Consider the following 20,333-nt stretch of genomic DNA (forward strand, 5'->3'; position numbering starts at 1 on the left):
AGGTTTAGCCCGAACAATACCTCGTGTAACACGGGCAACCTGTAAGGATTAGCAAGGAGTCAAATCAGTATTTTAAAAGCCGACGCACACAATCCAAGCGATGCGGTATCACTGGAGCAAGGGCACGGGGGTGTAAGGCTTGTCTCATTATCCATTCACGGGGCCGTCTTATCATGTAGAACCAGACAAACTGCCTGTTGACTCAACCTTGCCTTCCTCAGAGGCAAAAAAAAAATTTGAAGGGAAAATTATCATTTTGATGGGAATAATGTCTTGGTATGCTGCTGAAGCAACTCTGTCGTCTCCAGCTGATAAAAAAAACAAACTTTAACACAGTCAGACGCCATCTCTGCTGTGATCGAACTGGGATGTGGTGATAAAAAAAAGCAAAAGGACAACATGAAAAAAATGTATATTTATGTGCTCAATTACTTGTTTTAAAAAAAAACAGAAATTACAATGTGCAGATAGATATAATGGATTTGACCTGAACTTAAACCTGAATGTGATAAACATAGATTTTTTTGTGTCTTTCTTTGCACAAAAGTCTTGTTTCACAATTTAGAGCTATAAAATTTAACAATTTTCTTCATTCAATGACTGCAAATAACTATGTCAATCGATCATGTGTGTAAACATCAGAGTCCTTCTCTTTCTAATTACTCATGACTAGAAATATAGAAAAGAGTCTTGTAAATATCCTTGCTTTAGTCTGCAGTTGATTCCCATCGGTTTTCTATTTAAAAGTTGGTTAATCAAAGTTCTCAAAGAGCAATTACGGTCAAGTAAACCATAAAAATATTTGGGCACGTTCAAATGGCCACGTTTAAGATTGTGCTGACATTTAGAAATAAACCCTGCAAAGCTAATTAGCGATCATTTCCTCTAATAATGGCCACACTGAACGCTATTGATTAGACTCAAAAACAGAGACGGTGTATTGATTTTGTGATATGCTGATGCTTAAGTGTCTACAACGTTATTTTCCCGCGTCGCCACGAACATGAACATTTGAGACTGTCTCCATTACGTCTTATAATTTCAGTCCTCCTATTCTTTTGCAAGTCTTTTCTTTCTTTCCTGTCGTTTCCCACTGAGCGTCTCATCTCTTTGCCCAGCTGGTGGACTGAGATGGTGGGAGATGCTATCACAGTGAGCATCATCTGTACTCTTTGGGTTTGGTCTGTCTCATTGTGCTATACTCAAGACTCCATCTGCTATACGAGGTTAGCGTCTGCATAAAGTGCACGCAGTATGACGTGCATGCTGACAACGTAGCCGTATGTTTTTGTGACAACGTAAAGAGGTACCACTGTATGTGAAAGTGCTATTGGTGAAAGTGAAAAATGAGTGTTATATCTGTACCACCGTTTCCTGTGTGTGTGTGTGTGTGTGTGCGCCAATGCATGGACATCTGGTGCCAGCATTTGTTGTCATGCGAGTGTGTGAATCTGTGTGCGCATGTTTGAACATACCTGCTGGGTATGTAATGTTCTTCCATGTCATTGTGCCCAGATGGAAGCATACATGTGTGTGTGTGTGTGTGTGGGTATACATACGGTATATGCGTACACTATCTGGCATCAGCCCCCGTGTCTCGGAATCTCCAAGGGAGTATCTTCCCCCAGGTGTCACAGTATCATGATAAATGGGCTCGGCACCGCTGAGACAACCACAATACCCCACAGCAATATATTTCCTTAGCTCCTCACTGCTTTGGAGAAATTTATGCCGTTGCTTGATAACACAGGGGCACCATTATAACACATTATGGGACGGACCCTTAGGATCCAAAGATTGGTTTACCGATGTTTGGAACCAGGCTTTTTTCATATATGAAAAAGACACCGACGTGAACCGTGTCTAATTTCTCCAACGTGGTAGCAATTAAAAACTGGATCTTGCGTTTATTTGTGTGCATTTACACTGTTCATGAATCAGCCCTGCGTCCAGAAGCTACAGTAAGTACAGTCCATTACTCATAAAAAACAGTTAGGATTGTTTACACAACTGGTATGAAGCTTTGTGTTTGGCTGCAGAATCTCATTACACACACACACGGTGTTGTCTGCTGTGCCCTGATCACCGACCTGGCTGCCAAGTCTCCCTGCTGAATATGTGGGCCAATGCAATACACACTGCATCTCTGACATCTCACAAGAAGCCAAAGGAAGTAATCATTAAAAGATGGTACAATATTAGTTGTGCGCTATATCTTATGACTTTGTTTTTACTGTATAGGGAAGTAAGTTCATCACACACATGGAAACTAACAGAAACAGACTTTGCTGTGCCTCCCACATGCATACATACATTATTAGTAAAGTACTAACATGATGACTTTTGTCTGTTCTAGTTGTTGTTGATCTAGGATAAGTTTGTGTGTCCTCATCATGGTTCAAATTACCCTGAAAGTCCAAATAGAGCCATTTTTGTTTACACTTTGATTTTCTTTACAATTCATTTCCTGAAATACATAACCTAGTAATAGTCAAATATATCAATATGTGTCATATTCTCATTTCATACCAATTTCCGAACATAAAGTCAACGTCTCCACTAATAAACCTGAGGCTATTCCTGCTGTTGCCACCTATGCGTAAGCGGAGCTGCACTCGAATCACCTACATTTTCACCTGAGGTTCCCTCTTGAACTTATCTTCTCTGAGTTGGTGTGACCACGGTATGCGAAAAAGTAAATAATTGTTAAGTTAAGTAAGACAAACAGTAAGTCCTGTGGTCTCTTCTGATTTAAGGTATGAATAACAGAATTGTGTTGCTTGAGCTGTGCAAGGACTGGCCCTTGTGCTTTTTTTTACCATCATTGTGTACTGTATTTTATGGTGGTTTGTGCAAGTCTGTTCCCCAACTGTGACGCAACCGCTATACTGTGCAGTTTCAGTATCAATAGTATGCCAATCCCAGCTGAAACAGGGCAAAAGGCGAGGTACACCCGGGACAGGTCGCCAGTTCATCACAGGACCACAGAGACAAAACAACCATCACATCATTTGGACCGTTTTTGGACTGTGGGAGGAAACCCAGAGAACCTTGAGAAAACCCAGGCACAAATGACCTCACAAAGCATTTAACACTGCTCCTGAATCCCTGTGAGTCACGAGCAAAAAGTGCCGTTTACCTTGGCTCCATATACAGTAAGTAAGTAAAGCAGCAGCTGTTGTGTTCAGTTGGGTAGTTGATGATGAAATAATGCATAATGAGGGCACGGAGAAAGACGCAACAACCTCATTACCTCACAGCTTATGTTGATCTGCTGTGGCAGACCTGCCAAGTTAACTGGATTGTTTTCAAGCCTTTATCAAGGGAAGTTGACTAATTGACTTTTTCATACTATGCAGGAAAGGAAATCATTAAGTCTTGCACATTCAAACCTGGGCGCCGAGCAGTGCACAAGTACCTTTCTTTCAGCCACTGAACAGCCCTCGTTTCAGCTCTTCCCAAACGTGATAATAAACGTCTATATTTTTCATTCATATTATTTAACATCACATCTTAGCATATACAGCAATTCACGTGGGAATAAATGTTTTTAATCCGTGTACACAGATTGAATCCATGACTCTGAAAGTCCAAATAAGTGAAATAAATCTGCAGGAATGTAAAAATTCCCTATGTCCTCTTGTAAAAACACTCCCACAGAATACTCATCTTCCACATAGTAATCAATGCAAGAAGCAATCAATGTCGATCGCCCCCTTTTTTCCCCCGTCCCCTTGCACAAAATCAATTGAAAATATACAGCATATTAAATCCTGGGCCAGTTCATCCATAACTGACACAGGGAGCATTTATTTAAGCGCAATAACACTACATGCCTATATTTCTATCGAACAAGATGATTAATCTATTTCAAATATGTTTAAAAAAATTGTAATAAAAGATTAGCGGTTATAATTTTGCTCCAGCACTTATGGGATGAACATATTATCCGCACAGATTATTTCTAATCCACTGTTTAACTGATAGATGCATGCTTCAGTGTGTGTCCTTTTACTTGTACTGTATAATACTAGCAGGTTAACATAATCTAACAAATAATACATATTTAATTCCCTGAATAGTTATTAGTCATGTCTTACAACTTTTTCTAGAATTAAGAAAGTTTTTGTGGGAGAGAATTAAGACAATTTAATATCTAGAGTATTTATGGAGTATATTGCCATTGTATTCTGTCTGAACCCCCCCATGCAATATCCATGATAGTTGGGTAAATTGGGTAATTTTATTTCCTTCTTTTTGCATTATGCACTTAAGCATATTGGGAACAACCCCTGTGCATCCACTCTTTAAATATTAATATTTATGTGTGCTTCTTTGTGCTCCTTTATTTCTGTTAAGTACACCGAATGACCAGTGCATATGATAATGTGCAATACAAATAAAATTGCCTTGCCTTCTGGATCCAAACTTGGGCCGCCTTAAAGAGGAACACCATCAAGAGCAGAATCAGTCTGGGACCTGTAAATACATAGAATGTACAATTAGACAGCACAGACTTATTTACGGCATTTCCTCCAGTTTTGTCTCCAGACTTTAAGCACCTTTTGGGACACTTTTACCCAAAAGAGGAATAAGCTACATCGAAGAAATCTTGGAAAGAAATCCACGAGAGTTGAACAGTGGACTGGCAGAGAGCGAGAGTGCAGAAGTGGATCCAAGTGCAGAAGGAGATCGTGCAGGGGAGCGGGTTGGGTAACCGCTAGGTTGAAGGGTAAGAGCGTCTTGAAGATAGACAGGGACGCTCAGGTTACCGAGCGCTAACCTGTTCTGTTAGCGCTCGGTAGGTCATTCCACCAGCGTGGAACGCCACAGGACAAGAGTCTGGATTGTCTTGCACAGGGTGCTGGCACCGCCAGACGTCAATTCTTTGATTGAACGGAGTAGACGAGGGGTAACATAAGCCTTTAAGCACTTTGTAGGCTAGCATCAGCGATCTGAATTTGATGCGGGTGGCTAAGGGTAGCCAGCGAAGTTCAATCAACAGAGGGTAACAAGACAAGACATGCCACAGCATTTGGGACCATCTGTAGTGGTTTCACAGCACAGGTCGGAAGGCCCGTTAGCAGCGCGTTGCAGTAGTCGAGGCGGGAGATGACTAAAGCCTGTACCAGGAGCTGAGTAGCCTGTTGGGTTAGGCACGGCCTGATTTTACTCAAAGTTGATGCAATGAACAGCCTGTCTACTACATATGGATATGTCTGAATTGTTTGTGTTGATGTTGAGTCACTCCAGGAGTGAAATTCAATTACCTCACCTCCCTACCAGTCCATGGTCGCCCTGCCCAGCCAAGCTGAGGTTTGACTGATATCTGAGGTAGAGGAGAGGGAAGCAGAGAGGAAGAGAGAGGGAAAAGGTGAAGCTGGGTGTATTTGAGAGAAAGAGAGCAAGAGAGAAAAGACAGACTGATAAAGAGATAGTGTGATGGAGAGACATTTTGATAGAGCGAGAGCGAGGTAGATAAACACAGAGAAAAAGTAGTAACCCCAGAATATAAAGATGCAATCCTGGGAAAACAGAATCTGACATTCACAAGGCAACCAATTTGTCCTTGATGGAGGTCCGAATGCTGCGACAGTCACATCAGGGAAAACATAATTACTGGAAGTTGTTTGGTTTTATGAGACATGAAATAAAATTCCCAACAAATGGCTCTGCTCGTTGGGCTCAGCACTGCTGAAAGAATCTTATCTCTTAGCACGTAAAAATCCATTTTATTTATTCAGTTTTCCACACAATATTTCATTAGTATTTTAACATCATCGACATCGATGACTGTCATAATTTATAACATATGCAAAATGAGAAGGCTACTTGAGTCTTTCATTTATTTCCCCCCCCCCCAGGAGAACACGTTTCTCAGTAATCTAATGCACTTGGCTTTGTGCAAGAATATTTTCATATTCCTGTCATAAATTTTTATTTTAATTTTGTTCTGCACTGTTTTAAATTAACTAAACTCTCTTTAGTATACAAGCTTGTTGAAAATCATGTTTCAGGCTGATAGATTCCTGTTCTGGAAGAGGTGCAGCATAACCAATGCCCCTACACATAATGTATAGCTGCACTGGTCAGCTCATCGGGTGTGATGTGGACACAATGGGCAGGTGTACCTAATAAAGTGATGAGTAACGAGTTTATAATTCTGCCTGTTCCACTTAATTTATTCACAAAATGTAAAAGGAGAATTTTAAGAAGTTCACACTTACTCGGGTGTGCTCGCTAAACAAATTATAGCTAATTTGTCACAGTCAGTACTTGAGTTATAAGTGAACGAATTCATTGTCTAAACACATTAAGATTCATAAAAACCCTAATAAGCACATAAGCTACAAAATTCTTGAGAACGAAAATAATAAACAGAATGTCATTAACACCACTTGGTGGTGACAAAACAACTGGAATTGTGTCTTCACCAACACATAATGGAAAAGACTACATGTTTCTTCTTGTTGGAGGTCTGCACTTGACCTCAATCATTACAGTTTAAACACAGTTTTTTTTTTAAGACATGCAGAATGTAATGTGTGCTATTAGGAGTCTCTCACAAACAAAACAATATCAAAAGAAATCGCCTGATGACTTCAGGGAACAGCATAGGATCATGAGCTTTGGCTCACTTCCTGATTAAGTGACTGATCCATTCCAGTCTTTTTTCCCCCCCAACATAGCTTTGTATTCCAGCTGTTTTTAGAGAAAAAAAAACAATCGGTTGCATTAACACCGACCAAATGACTCTTCTCTTTAAGCCTCACAACTGTGACCACTGCTGCAACCCCTCGCCAATGCCTTTATCTTTAGCATAGGTCAAAAGCACGACACGTCCTGTACTCATTTCAAAGTAAAAGGCGCTCTGTTCCCCCCGTCTCCATTACACTGTATTTGCAGCATCAGTGGAAGCTTGGCTTCATACCAAGGAGCGTCCGGGCATTTTATTGAGCACAGAGAAGGATTTAGAACATTTAAAAGATGATGATTTATGGCAATTTCAAATACAAGCCGTATGTAAAAGCGCTGCAAAGTGGATGTCGTCAGTTAAACGGTCTGTTAGCTTCAACGGAAATAAATCTATGGATTTAGTGAGAGAATATTGGCCAATGTCAATACAAATCTCAAAAGTCTTGTCATTTTTAGATATGTTAACGCAGAATTATAACCTTTCATGTTCCATCACCTCTTGTTTTATTATTTCTCTTGATGTTTCAGTTATTTCAGCACAGGTATATCAAAACTGAAATAAAGTCATTTGTATAGAGGTACAAATGTGCAGCTCAAGCCAAGACTTCCAATTCTGTGAGAGTACACCTCAATGACCAGTTGGTGTTGACCTCACTGACGTCCAAGAGGAACAAGAGAAGATTAAACTAGTGCAAAAGGAGATACCTGCAGATACAGGTTATGAAAAGAACAATTCACAGCATAGCCTTAGTCATCTTCATATAACACAGACATCTCTGAAGACCATCAGGGTGAAGAGGGGACAATCTTTTTTTCTAAGATATGAAAGATAACGTGGTCCTCCACAGCGTGACAGTGTGGCAGTGAGATGACAGCACATTAAGATTAAGATGACCCCACGGGTCACGAGACTGGCAGTTTGCCACGGTTAGGACATTGCTTCAGATTCTCATCTTTTCAACACAGCAATGTAGGGGCATGTCAACTCATGTTATGACAAAAATTGTTGATACACCTTCACACGAGACCCGTAGCTGACAGATGACAGGCCTCTTATCCAACCAGACACTTCACTCAAACGTTCTGGGTATAACAGGACTATGGTTGTGAATTTTAAAACTTGAATTCCCTTAACTTTTAAATATAAACAAATGTCTGCTGCGCCCAAACCATTGTGTTCACCAACGAGTTCACATAATTCTGACGAAACATCTCGGCTCCACACGACTCTCCAGAGAAGCTGAGCTTCCATGTACGTGACGTTTTTGCCGCATTTGGCCAATCACCGTCAAGCTCACCAGAGTGAAAATAAACCTATTCTATAAACCGAGATAACAGGTTGGAGTATGGCTAAAAACACAAAGAGCACCTATAAAAAAAGTTCCAGAAGTGAATTCTACAACTAAAAATAAACCGTGACATTCAGTCGGACCTCACAATGGTATTTTAAGTGATCATCTGATCTACCAAGAGAATGCAAAGCAAATGAAGCTCTTGCCAGTGTGCTTAATTGTAGCTGCTGCTGTTCCTTCGCCACACAGCTCCAAGTTTCTGTCAATACGTCAGGCAGCAGAGAAACAGGGATGTCCATGGGACATAGATGCTAGATGTTAGCATTTGCCTTCCACTAGTCAAAGCGGTTTGCATTTAGTTTTTCACCAAGGGAAATATTTTCTTGCGTTTCATCATTGTTAGATATATTTGAAAAGTAGTGGTCCATACGGCGTAGCACGATGCCCCAGCACAGGTGTGACTCAGAGGTTGCTTCATCTAAGACTCATTTTGTTTCCATGTTCTTTGATTTCCTCTTCTGCTAATTAGGTTAGTGCTTTGGTTGATGTGTGGCCTCTGCTGGTGTAAATCCTAACTGCACAGTATCTGAGGTCCAACAAACAGACGTATTGGTTAATTTATAAATTCTTAACGGCAACTCAATGGCTAATGGTTAATCATTAACATCTCTGAACTGGGCCAGTGATTCTAACCATCCTCTGCATGGGCCCTTAGGCAAGACGAGTCCAACTTTCACTGATCTTTAACCCTCCAACAGAGAGCAGCTAAAACAATATTTCAGGTCTTATTTTTTTTTCATCACCGACCTCTTCCCCTGCACATTCTCTCATATGAGAAAAAAGAGACTTGCAAAAGTCTGCCCACTCACACTAGAAGGAAAGGGAAAATGACCCAGGAGAGGCAAAATGAGGCTAGAGGCAACAAATAGTTTTCTGAAGAAGTGCAGAGTCAACCGTTCGTAAGACATAAGGTTGTTTAATGTGTGTAGTGAGCATTAGATGGTGAAGACTTTGTTTAGCACTTAGCTCTGTGCATTTTTTGTGAAGAGAACAAACTCGGCTCGTTATTTTTCCGGAAGAATATCTTTGTTACTAAAGCACTGATGAATAGCAAAGGCAGATCTGATTTTTCTTTTTTAAGTATCAAGCACCAGGTAACACTTTAGATTAGGGAACACATATTCACCATTAACTAGGTGCATGTATTAACACGTTAACTAGGAAGAATCCATCACAATTCATGTCCTAATAGAGGTAGAATAAGGTTATGTAGAACAAGGTGTTAATACATGCTTAATGATGACTAATAAAGGGCTAGTATGCTACTGATATATGTTAGTAAGCACCTAGTTAATGGTGAATATGTGTTCCCTAATCTTAAGTCTTACCGAATAGTCCAATAAAGGTGTATATATGCTGTCGTATGCGTTTCTTTTGCAGAAAAGCTTTCCACCTGGTCATCCAGAGCTCAAAAATCACAACTTGACACACACTTTGCTGATAAGGTTTCAATAAGGTCAAATTGACAGGAGGTAGAGAAGCCATTACTGGACAAATAGACAACTGTTACATTGCTTGTCGCTGCCAAAATGGTTTACATGATAGTTTCTCCCATATTCCATTGGTCTTTAGCAGTGAATTTAGATAATCAAAATGGCAGCGAGCCAGCTTGTCAAAAGCTTGTTTTGGAGCAGGCTGCCTCCTTCCTTGACATTTTTATTCATAAGCATTCCCACTAAGTGCTTTTTGTTGTTTGACAAGGCTGAGCTGAGGCCCATTTTCACCCTACTGGGCAAGCAGTTACTGGAATCAAAGCTAGATCACAGTTGTCACAATGCCATTTCACTGTGTTTTAGCATAGCATGCCGTCAGCACCAACAATCACTGCTGTGTCAAACAAAAAACAAAAAAGAAATTAAAGACAAGCGATTCAAGTTTAACAGTTGAAAATGACATTTATGCTTTTATTTTCCTCAAATAAAAAAAATAGATATGTTGCATAAAAGGGATTTGTGTGTAAGTAATAAATAGAGGTGAATTGCATGCCGTTTACGTCAGAATCTCCGGCTGCAATATTTAAACGGGAACAAAAAAATCTTGCAACAAGATGTCACAAAATGCAACCAGTGTTTCTTCCAACATCTCCGTGTTGTACTCTGTAATTAATGATAGTTCTTGAACGTGTGAACGAGACTGCATCGACTGGCAGAAAAAGCAGGAACGAGGAAGACGAAACGACCCGGTGAGTTCTGAAAATATGTGTGTGTGTGTCACGTGACTAAAGCTGTTGTTCACACTTTACTATCAACATACTTAGCATTGAGCATTAGCCCAAGGCGAGTCGTTGAGGTGTGTGTTTACTTGGGGCACTTGTGGGAAGGTAGCATGAATAGATTTGAAGGAAAAGAATATCCGTTGGACTTGGTTCTTGGAAAAGAGCTCACTCATTCTCTCGGTTCTATTCTCTGGCCTCCATACAACATCGGCCTGTTTTTGCGATGACATTGCTTTGAATACAACCTTGTTTGCTTCAGTAAATGCTGGCCTTTATGCAACGTGGCCCCTTCAGCTCCACCCCTGTATTGTCACCATTATGAAAAATAAAAATTGAGTGCTTGTCTCTTGTGCAGTGAAGTGAGTTGTGAGCCCAGCAATAAGCCTCAGAGAATATGTCTTGCTGGATTATTAAAGTCTGGTTCTGTCTATATTGATTGGTACTGATGCCCTTGAGGGAGTCAGGCTGTTTAGTGGTGTGACGGGCACAATGAGTCATAAACATAGTGACAGGATGTCAATGAGCCATAAACACGTCCATAAAAACTATCTCTCCCTGATGCCGCTGAAATTTGTTTCACATCACATAAATATAGAGTGAATTTGTGTGTGCGTGTGTGTTCTAGTCATCTCATTTGGCTAAAATAATATCCATACAGAATTTAAGAACAGAGCAGAATAGAAAAATAGACATTCATGTTTGATGGAACATTATAAATAACTTTGACCATGAACATTTTGTTCACTTGGAAACAAATCAGTGAAATCAAAACACAGTGTTAGCTTGGCGCAGAACATGACACAAGGTCTACAGTAATAAAGTATAAAGGTCAGATGGAGGAGGAAATAAATACAACAAATAAAACTCATCCAGGTTTAGTAGACACATCTGTATTTGTGGGGCTAAAGACCTTAGATTAAGTTTAAATGTGCACATTTGCGAGCAAATAGAAATATTAGAAATGCTGACCTCTGTAGGATCATCATAAAATTAATGAACTCAAACATATTTACACTCCACACTCCACCTAATTAGGTACCCAAAACAGCGAATAAAGTTGGGTCTTCTTCTGCTCATTTTGCACACTGTGGTTTGTAAACAAGTGGTTATTTGACTAAGTGTCGCCTTTTTATCATTTCAAACCAGTCTGGCCATTATTCTCTGACCACTGGCATCAACAAGGCATTTTGCCCAGAGAACTGCTGCTCACTAGATATTTATTTGTTTGTCTATTCTGGACCTGGCACAGCAGCTTGTGAAATACTCAGATCAGCCCTGTCTGGCACCAAGAGCCATGCCACATTCAAAGTCATTTAAATCACTTGTCTTCCCGCATTCTGATGCCCAGTGCAAACTTCAGCAGGTCGTCGTGTGATATTTGCATTAACAACAGTCGAACAAGTGTACCTAATAAAGTGGGCATTTATTTTTTAGACCTATTTGAACCCTGAAAATGCACACACACAAAATTTAAATATGTTAACTTGTGACAACAAGGAGAACAGAATAAACACTCTGCTTTCATTTGTAATCAGCGTGGAGTCAGAAGCGGTGCCAAGCCCCCATGCCGAGGGAGCTCCCACAAGGAGAAGGGTTTTGGCAGACGTGATATAATGACAGAAGGTGTCCCAGACCTCTGTCTCCGTGTCCCTCTCCCTGTCTTGACCCCTCTCTCTTTCCCCCATATTTTCCTGCCTCTTCCTGAGACAAATAGACAAGTGAGACAAGAGACAAGTGTGTAATGCATTCACAGAAGCGCGCACACCTACCGGTGTGTCATGAATAAATATTGTCTGGCGATGAAAATGGATTTTATAGTTGAATTGTTTCTTAAAAATTGGGCAGACAGAAAAGGTTGATTAAGATTCTGTGTGAATGTAAGGGAGGGAGGGGGGGGAACTTAAACATCCCATACTACACGCTGCAGTATCACAGGAACTTTGTTGTTTTGTGGAGTGAAAATATTACTTCTTGGAGGATGTCACTTTTTAAATAAGAAAAGGTCTTGTTATGACAATAGTTGGGCAAAATAATGCACAAATAAATGTTATCAGTGGTGAAATAGGGCACATTTGATGGATTATTTTTGGACTAATATCCATAAATGGTCAACCATGATTAAAAAATGTAATCATTAAATCAGGCTTTGTGTTATTCTTGTCAGCCAATGCTGATTCTGCCATCTGGACGATGGACCGCCTGAACCCAGTTTAACATAAGAACCAGCTGATGCTTCATGTAGATGCAAAGGACATAAAGGACATAAACTATATTAAAAAACACAACTGATTTTAACCCTTTAACACAGAGTGTATCGCAGACGATTACCATAATTACTTGGTTACTGTTTGTGCTATTTGAAAAAACCTGACCAGCTGAGAAGTTGCACGTCAAAGCCAACTTGTGGTTATTACGGTCATTTCACTCGCACTTTTGCAGGAAGATGGTGAATGAGCGCCTCTGTCACCAGCGAGGCGAGCTGGAAATACGGATTTTGGACATTGAGACAAAAACAAATGTTACTTTAATGTACTTTGTTTTATACCATTTTCATTCATAAATTTCAAATTAAGCAAGCAAAATCTGGTGTTCATGTAAAACTACAGCGTTTTTTTAAATAAAACTTTTTGTTTTCCTTCATTTTAAATTGTTCATACACTATTTTAACATTCAGTAAGTTATAAACAACTGCCAGATATTGAAGGTTATTATGGAAAAATGGGCAAAAGCACTTACTCACAGGGCCCTTTTATACCTAAAATAAGCTAAACAAAAGTCCAGACATACATTTTGAGGGTTAGGTGTTAAAGGGTTAAAGTAAAGTAAGAAACGAGAAAAAGAATGCATGTACTAAAGCACGTTCTTGTTTTCCAGAAAACACGCCGACAAAGGAACAAAGAATGGAAAAAGAACATAATGAGGCAAAAAAGGTGGGACCAGGGCCAGAGCACCTGGGTCCATGGCTGAGTGTAATCCCTGCATGTGATGGCGTACAAAAGACAAACAAGCAGGGAGTCTTTAATTCTATTGATGCCACAACATAGAACAACCCAGCTGGTTGTTTTCTGAACCCTTGATTCAACATTGGGCTTAGGCATGATAACAACCAGGAGGCCTGTTCATTTCATTTTTCACAGGGTTTAACAGGTAAGGTTGTTTTTTTTTTTTGTTTTTTTTTACGTATTCATGGAAAGGTTAACAAGCAATTTTCTCATTGTCTCCATGTACAAATGACCATGGTACTGGTCAATTGTGAGGAAGAAAAGGTGGAATTCATCACCTGTTTTTATTCACCCACTGTGACTGCAAGGGCCTTCAACCATTTATCCATGTATTTATTTATTTATTTATTTATTTATCCAAGTGACTACTTTGAACTAAGCCTTGAACACAAACTTGTGTTATTGCCTTTAACGCCCACTTTGCAAGACTTGGTGCATTATGATAAGATTTACAGAGGGAACAGAGCAGGACTTGAATCACAACTTTCGGAGGGAAAACAAAACAAGAAGCAGTGAGCTCACTGCACTGCACATCTGTAACATTTGTCTCTGGTAATTGTTCACATCAACATCTGCATTATTGCAACAGACATCCTATATGGTAATAAGATTACAAGCATTTGGGGGGAGATTAAAAATGCTTTGCACTTTGCATCAGTTTACAGCGACCGATCCAGTGCAACGCCGCTAAGCCTTAATCACCCGATTTATGCAAATGAAGCTGTTTAGCACAGCTTGATAAGCGCAGGTAAGTTATTTACACAGGGTTTAAGAGTGATGGACAAATGTGTATTTATGAAAGGAAAAAATACAGTTTACAGATAAACAGAGAAATAAGTCCATTTTGCATTGTTCTCCTTTTCTCTGGAAGTGAGCATTTCAAGGGAAGACAAATGGTCGTTGATGATGATGATGATGATGACCTCTGTAATGTTCCAGTCAGAGTCATTAGAGACTCCGACAGGCACCATATTTAGAGGAAATCTTTGAGTAATTAAAGGGACTGTTTGCCATTGTGAGACGAGCGGAGCTGGCTTTAATGGGACATTCTATTAGTCTGTCACGGTGAAGCCAAACGCCTGACCACCAAACTCATCACTGCAAACAGTGTGTGTGTGTGTGAGAGAGTTGGCTAATCTCACGATTAAATGGGACCACAATTCATCACAGTCAAGTGTGAGAATGCCTATAAACGAACAGTTTTCTATGATTTTTTTTTTTTTTAAATTCAGGTGAGCTTAGCTTTTGTCTCTAATCCATGCATTGACTGTAATTCTCTTAATCTCGCCGTTGTTCTTATATGGCAGGAGTTCATTTCTTGGTCCATCCGTTTTCCATTTCAGTCCCTGCTTGTGTCATTCCGTCAGTCACTTTGCATCCCTCTCTCTATTGTCCCTTTGTCTAGCGTGATGCTTTCATCTTCCTTTTCGTCTGGCAACATTCATTCAATTTGTCTTTCCATCCGATGCTGTCAGCAGTTTCTCTCTCGCTCTCTCTCTCTCCCCCGTTGCTCCAACTCCATTTACCCAAACTCCCACTTTCAGTCCCTCTCTCCTCATTATGATCTCACGGCGCGATTCTGCTCGTACGCGGTTTTGCCAAGCGTGGTGTTTTCATACTCTGTTAGCACACGGTGAGCTATCTTTACTGTGTAGAAGTCATCAGTATTTGCATCTCCCTGACAGTCCTGTAAGATCTAAGCAGATGGTTTCTTACTATGAACTCGCTGACGAAGGTGTTCTTGCCTGAACATCGACTACAGGTGAAGTAGAGCGTTTTACACTGTAGACATGCAAATGAAGAGCATTTTAACTATAAGATTCATGCATTTATTTTGCATTTAATGTGTCTATTTGCAGTTTATTATGTAATTTTGTAATCGTTCAATCCAACAAAGTGCTCACCAATCATTACCATGAAATCATGGGTGTTCATAATTGTACATGAGCACTGTACGTATGAACTAGAGAGTTGAAAATTAATATTTCTGATTAATATCAGGTAGATTGCGGGTGAGTGAGTGAGTTAATACATGATTGATTAGGAAAATATTAATCCGTGCTAATCCACACGTGTGTGGGTCTCTAAATTACAGAAAATAATCGCTACAGCTATGGGAATCCATTACAGATGACATCAGAGCCAATCTACCAATCCCAATATCTCTTTATCGCATTTCTTATTAAAATAAATTGTTTGAATAAGAAATGCAATGTGCACCCATAGTAAGCCACAGTTATGCCATTAAGAGAGACAGACGGACGTTCCTTGCATTTATACTGTAGACACATTAACAATGGAGAAGGTGATATAAAAATAACAGAAGAACTTCAGCATATGGTTAAAAATTAATGATTAAATGGTAGGAACCATGAAAATTTCCAGACCAATGGTTTTTCACAGGATCCTGTCACTGTGCCGCCCCCCCCCCCCCCCTCCACCCAAAACCCCACTGTGTTCAGTGTCATCCCACAGCCATCTTGTAAGATCTGTCTGAGCAGATGGCGTCTCCTCATGAAACTCTGATGACAGAACAGTAATCTGACTCAACAGAGAAAGGGCTGTCAGATTAACAGCTAACTCCATCCAAGTGGAATATCAACACAGGTGCTCGACGCTGAGCTGGATGGCCCAGTTTATGCCGGTCCTCGCTTAAATTATACCTGATACTGCCCCTCCATATTGTTTGATACGGTAAGGTCAACTACAAACTTTAAAGTTGTTATTGTTTATGGGCCAATGAAGTCAGCATATGCAAACATACTCACGGGGCTGCGCTGCTTGGCTACTTGCTCAGCTGACAAATTGGTTGCCATGGCTATTATAAGAACCCCGGGCAGAGGTTATTGGGTCGCAGTATCCATAGTGGCTCCGGTGGAGAGTTACACAGAAGGGCCAGATGGGGCAGCAGTGGGGGGCTGAGAGCTGCCTTCTTTGATACTTCAAACACAATGAAACACAGAGACGATGCTATTATGGGAATTAAGATCTGACGTTTACTGGTTTTTAAGAGAAAATTACATTAAATGTTGTAAAAGCAAAAAGTGGTGTATGATATCCAGGGATATGACACGGTAAATATCACCTCTCCTCCTTCATAATGGTTGCTTTTGACTGACGATTTGTCACCAACCAGTCAACACACCATCATGTATTGCTTTGTTTTTGTCACTATTTTGAAAGGTGATATGTAATTACTTTGGGAGGTGGAGAAGGCAGCAGGCTTTCTGAAATGAGACTGTGCAAAGTTTTTTTGTTCATCTATTACTCATGAAATTGAATTTTGAAGTAGTATATATATGACATGAAGCAATTTCCTTGTCAATGGCACAGAAATGTTGCAAGTTAAAGTAAATAATTTATGTCCTTTTGCTCCCTTAAAATTGGCCGTTAAAGCACTCATGCTCCCATGGAGATCACTTGAAAATGGTTGATTAAATCCAGAAGGAGGCAGCAATGGAACATTACCAATGACAACTGCCATAAAACACCAAAAAATAAAGAGACCACTTTCCGGATAATGCATTCACCAGTCACTTCATTAGGTACACTTACTTAACTGCTTGTTAATACAAATATCTAATCAGCCAATCACAAGGCAGCAACTCAATTCATTCAGACATGGTTGTTGGTGCCAGATGGGCTGGTTTAAGTATTTCACAAACTGTTGCTCTACTGGGATTTTCACACACTAACTAACAAACAACAAGAGTTTCCAGAGAATGTCAAATCATATAACCACTCAGCCACTACAGCCAAGGTTTGAAGCGTAAGTGCATTTTGAGTTACCGTAATTACTCGGTGGTTTGTGCTAATGGAAAAATTCCAACGGTTTCTGAAAGCTGATAGTCAAAACCAACATGTGGATATTGTGGTAATTTCACTCGCGCTGTTGCAGGAAGCTGGCGAATCTGCATCTTTGTCACCAGAGAGTTGGAAACAATTACTTGGGGCCAATTAATTGTTACTTTAAATATGTTTTATACTGTACAAATTTCAAATTTAACAAATACATGTTGGTGTTCATACACAACCACATTGTTTTTTGTTAATACACCATTTTAACATGCAGTAAATTGCAAATAACTGCCAGATATTTAAAATTATTCTGAAAAATGGGCAAACATTTTCTGGCCCTTTTATGGTTAAAATAAACAAAAAAAGATGAGTCCAGATGTACAGCAGCAGAAGAAGAGAAGTAGGTGCCACTCCTGCAACTCCATTAGGTGTCCTCTGTAACTAATTTAGTGGCTATATTGTTATATTATATTATTCTATACTTAATAAAAAAAATGCTCCAACATCTTGTTTCTAGGGGGAAAAACAATCTAAGAAACAATGCTTTCAGTACCTTAACAAAAAAGCAGGAGATACTCGTGCGGCAACAACGATGCAAATCAACACTGGCCTCCGTGAACATGGAAAACACGTGTTCATTGAAGTGCAAAAGAAAGTTGACGCACACCATACAAGGACTGAACCTCCCCCGGGGGGGTTGAGCAGCAGTGTCTATTAAATTGTCTTTTACAAATGATTTGTACAGTGAAAGATTGGGATGAATAATGACTGCATTATTACCAGTGTGGCGTAGAAAAAGGTTGATAGGAAAGAATTTGCATGTTGGCAGTAGGTCAATTCAGTTGTAACTGGTAACTAGCTGATAAAAAAAGCCCTTTAAAAATAAATTAAATTTGACAAACATGTATGGTTGGGGAATGGCAGGCGTAATGAAGGATATGATATGCAATTCATGGCCCGCGACAGTGATAATATCACAATACAGCAAATCTCTTGATCCCTGAAATGATGATAGAGTCATCGTTTCTGTGGTAAAAGTTGAATAATGAGCTCAAGATATCGCGCAGAGCCAATAATTAAAAAAAAAAGGTTGACTTATCTTATTTATAATCATTTAATATCCAATATACCTGAACCAGGTGCACTTGCTATTGATATTCTGTCCTTTTTATAATTGTGCTGGAACAGTAACACTGACTTTCACTCTGGTAGCATGATTTATTTTAATTTTTTATCATTAGCACAGGAGCTCAAGGCTCACAAAAGGCATGTGTTGTATATAAACAAGTCTGCAGAAACACCTTTTTCTTTTTTCCCTTCTTCCTCTGGCAGTACCTTTGAGCTTTGCTAAATATCATAAATAATATTATTTCATTCTCTTCTCACATTTACCTGAGGTGGGTTTTTAATGTGGACAATCCTTCAAAACAGATAAGAAATAACTACAGTGAGTGCTTCAATTATTATGCACACATTGTGTGTGTGTGTTTGTGTGTGTGTGTGTACACATGTACACATCTGTAATATGCAGTGAGGACACATTTTGATTCAGTTCCTCATATGGCGACCGAGACGCAACCGGAGAGAGTTAAACGTTAAAATCTGGATATATTTCACCAGAATTGATGCTGATAATAGTCTTGCAAACATGTTATTACGAGCAATCTTAGCCTTAGGATGGAAAAATACACAGCGTTCAACAGCCTACCATGTAGCACATCTCCTGTGTCCGCATCCACCTCTGATGTTATGTTGTGTTAAATTATGCAAAAATTAGTTAATTGTTACCATTAGTCAATGAAAAGATTCTGCTCATGAGCTCTGTCTGAAACAATGTTATTGAAAACAGAAAATAGATAAATATGTATTTAATTAATTCATTGATCGATAGTCTGAGCCCCCTCTTCAAGTATGTAAATATATTTAATTTATTAAATGAATGGCTAAATTGAATTCATGAAAACATCTATCTACATATTATAGATTTCAGAGTTTGTAATTTTTGGGGGGTTAAATTGGTTAAACAGCAGCTACAGTGAATCATCACACAAAGCAGAGGTCCCCCACCACCGGGCCGCAGAAAGACTGAATTAGAGCTGAAACAATTAATCGGTTTGAAACTTTTTCCCTGATTAAAACAACATTTCTGATTGTTTCTGATTGCTTCTTAAATGTGAATATTTTCTTTGTTTCTTTGCTCCATATAACAAAGAAATCATTAAAACGGACTAATTTTGGTTTGTGGTCATTTCCAGTTTCCTTTCAACATTTTATGGACAAAAACGATTAATTGAGAAAATAATCGACAGATTAATCGATTACAAAAATAATCCTTAGTTGTAGATCTAGACTGAATAAAAATATATTTCCTTGATTATCACAGTCTGAAAAGATCTTTTATTCTTCACTTATTTTAAAATGCTTTTTCTGAAAAGTTAACAAAAACAACCAATAAGGTTATAGTGAAAGTACCAGATTGATAAGTGGTATTAATAAAAGTAATATGCTAATTAACAATACCCTTCCATAGTGTGTCTGTGTGTGTGTGTTTGTGTGTGTAGACTGGCCCAGTATGCCCTCAGTACACCCGTCACTTCGAGTCAGCATTACCTTGAATGATGCCACCATGACTCCATCTGTCACCACAAACCAAAGCCAGGAAAATGAAAAATGAAACGAGTTGAAGATAAAGTCCAAAACAAAACACTGACGGGGGCAGAATGTAGTATCACACAGTGGCTGTGAGGACATAAAAATTATTAAAATGTAGACATAACGAAGGTAAAGATGGGACGAGACAAACACAAACACTACTCAGGAGCATCCATAGGTACAGTGTGTGTGTAGATTTATGCTCAACTGATTCTACAGTAGAAGAGAGACAGATTTTCAAAAGATATTTTTAGCCAATTATATGAGCAAAGTCAGCGATACGTCTTCCATTGTTGTCACTCTACAGAGGATTGCAGGGGCAGCATCAAACTGTGAGGTTGTACTCTTGCAGGGGAATGTCATAAAGTAATGAAGGAAATTATCGATTCCTCCGCAAATCCTATAAGTCAAAGTGATAATACACCAGTCACTTTTCAAATGACTTTGGTCAGTGTTCTCAGCAGGGATGGCTCTGATCTGTGATGACAGCAACAGAACAGACACCGACTGTGCATCATTTGCCATAACTTTGTGTCGTTTTCAAACACACGCAGATGTAACTGTATAAGGCCGGGGAAACGTTCCCCCCCGCCGCTATACACCGCTGCTTTAAAGTCT

Source organism: Microchirus variegatus, assembly GCF_963457635.1.
Source record: "Microchirus variegatus genome assembly, chromosome: 18".
In the NCBI taxonomy this organism is placed as follows: Eukaryota; Metazoa; Chordata; class Actinopteri; order Pleuronectiformes; family Soleidae; genus Microchirus; species Microchirus variegatus.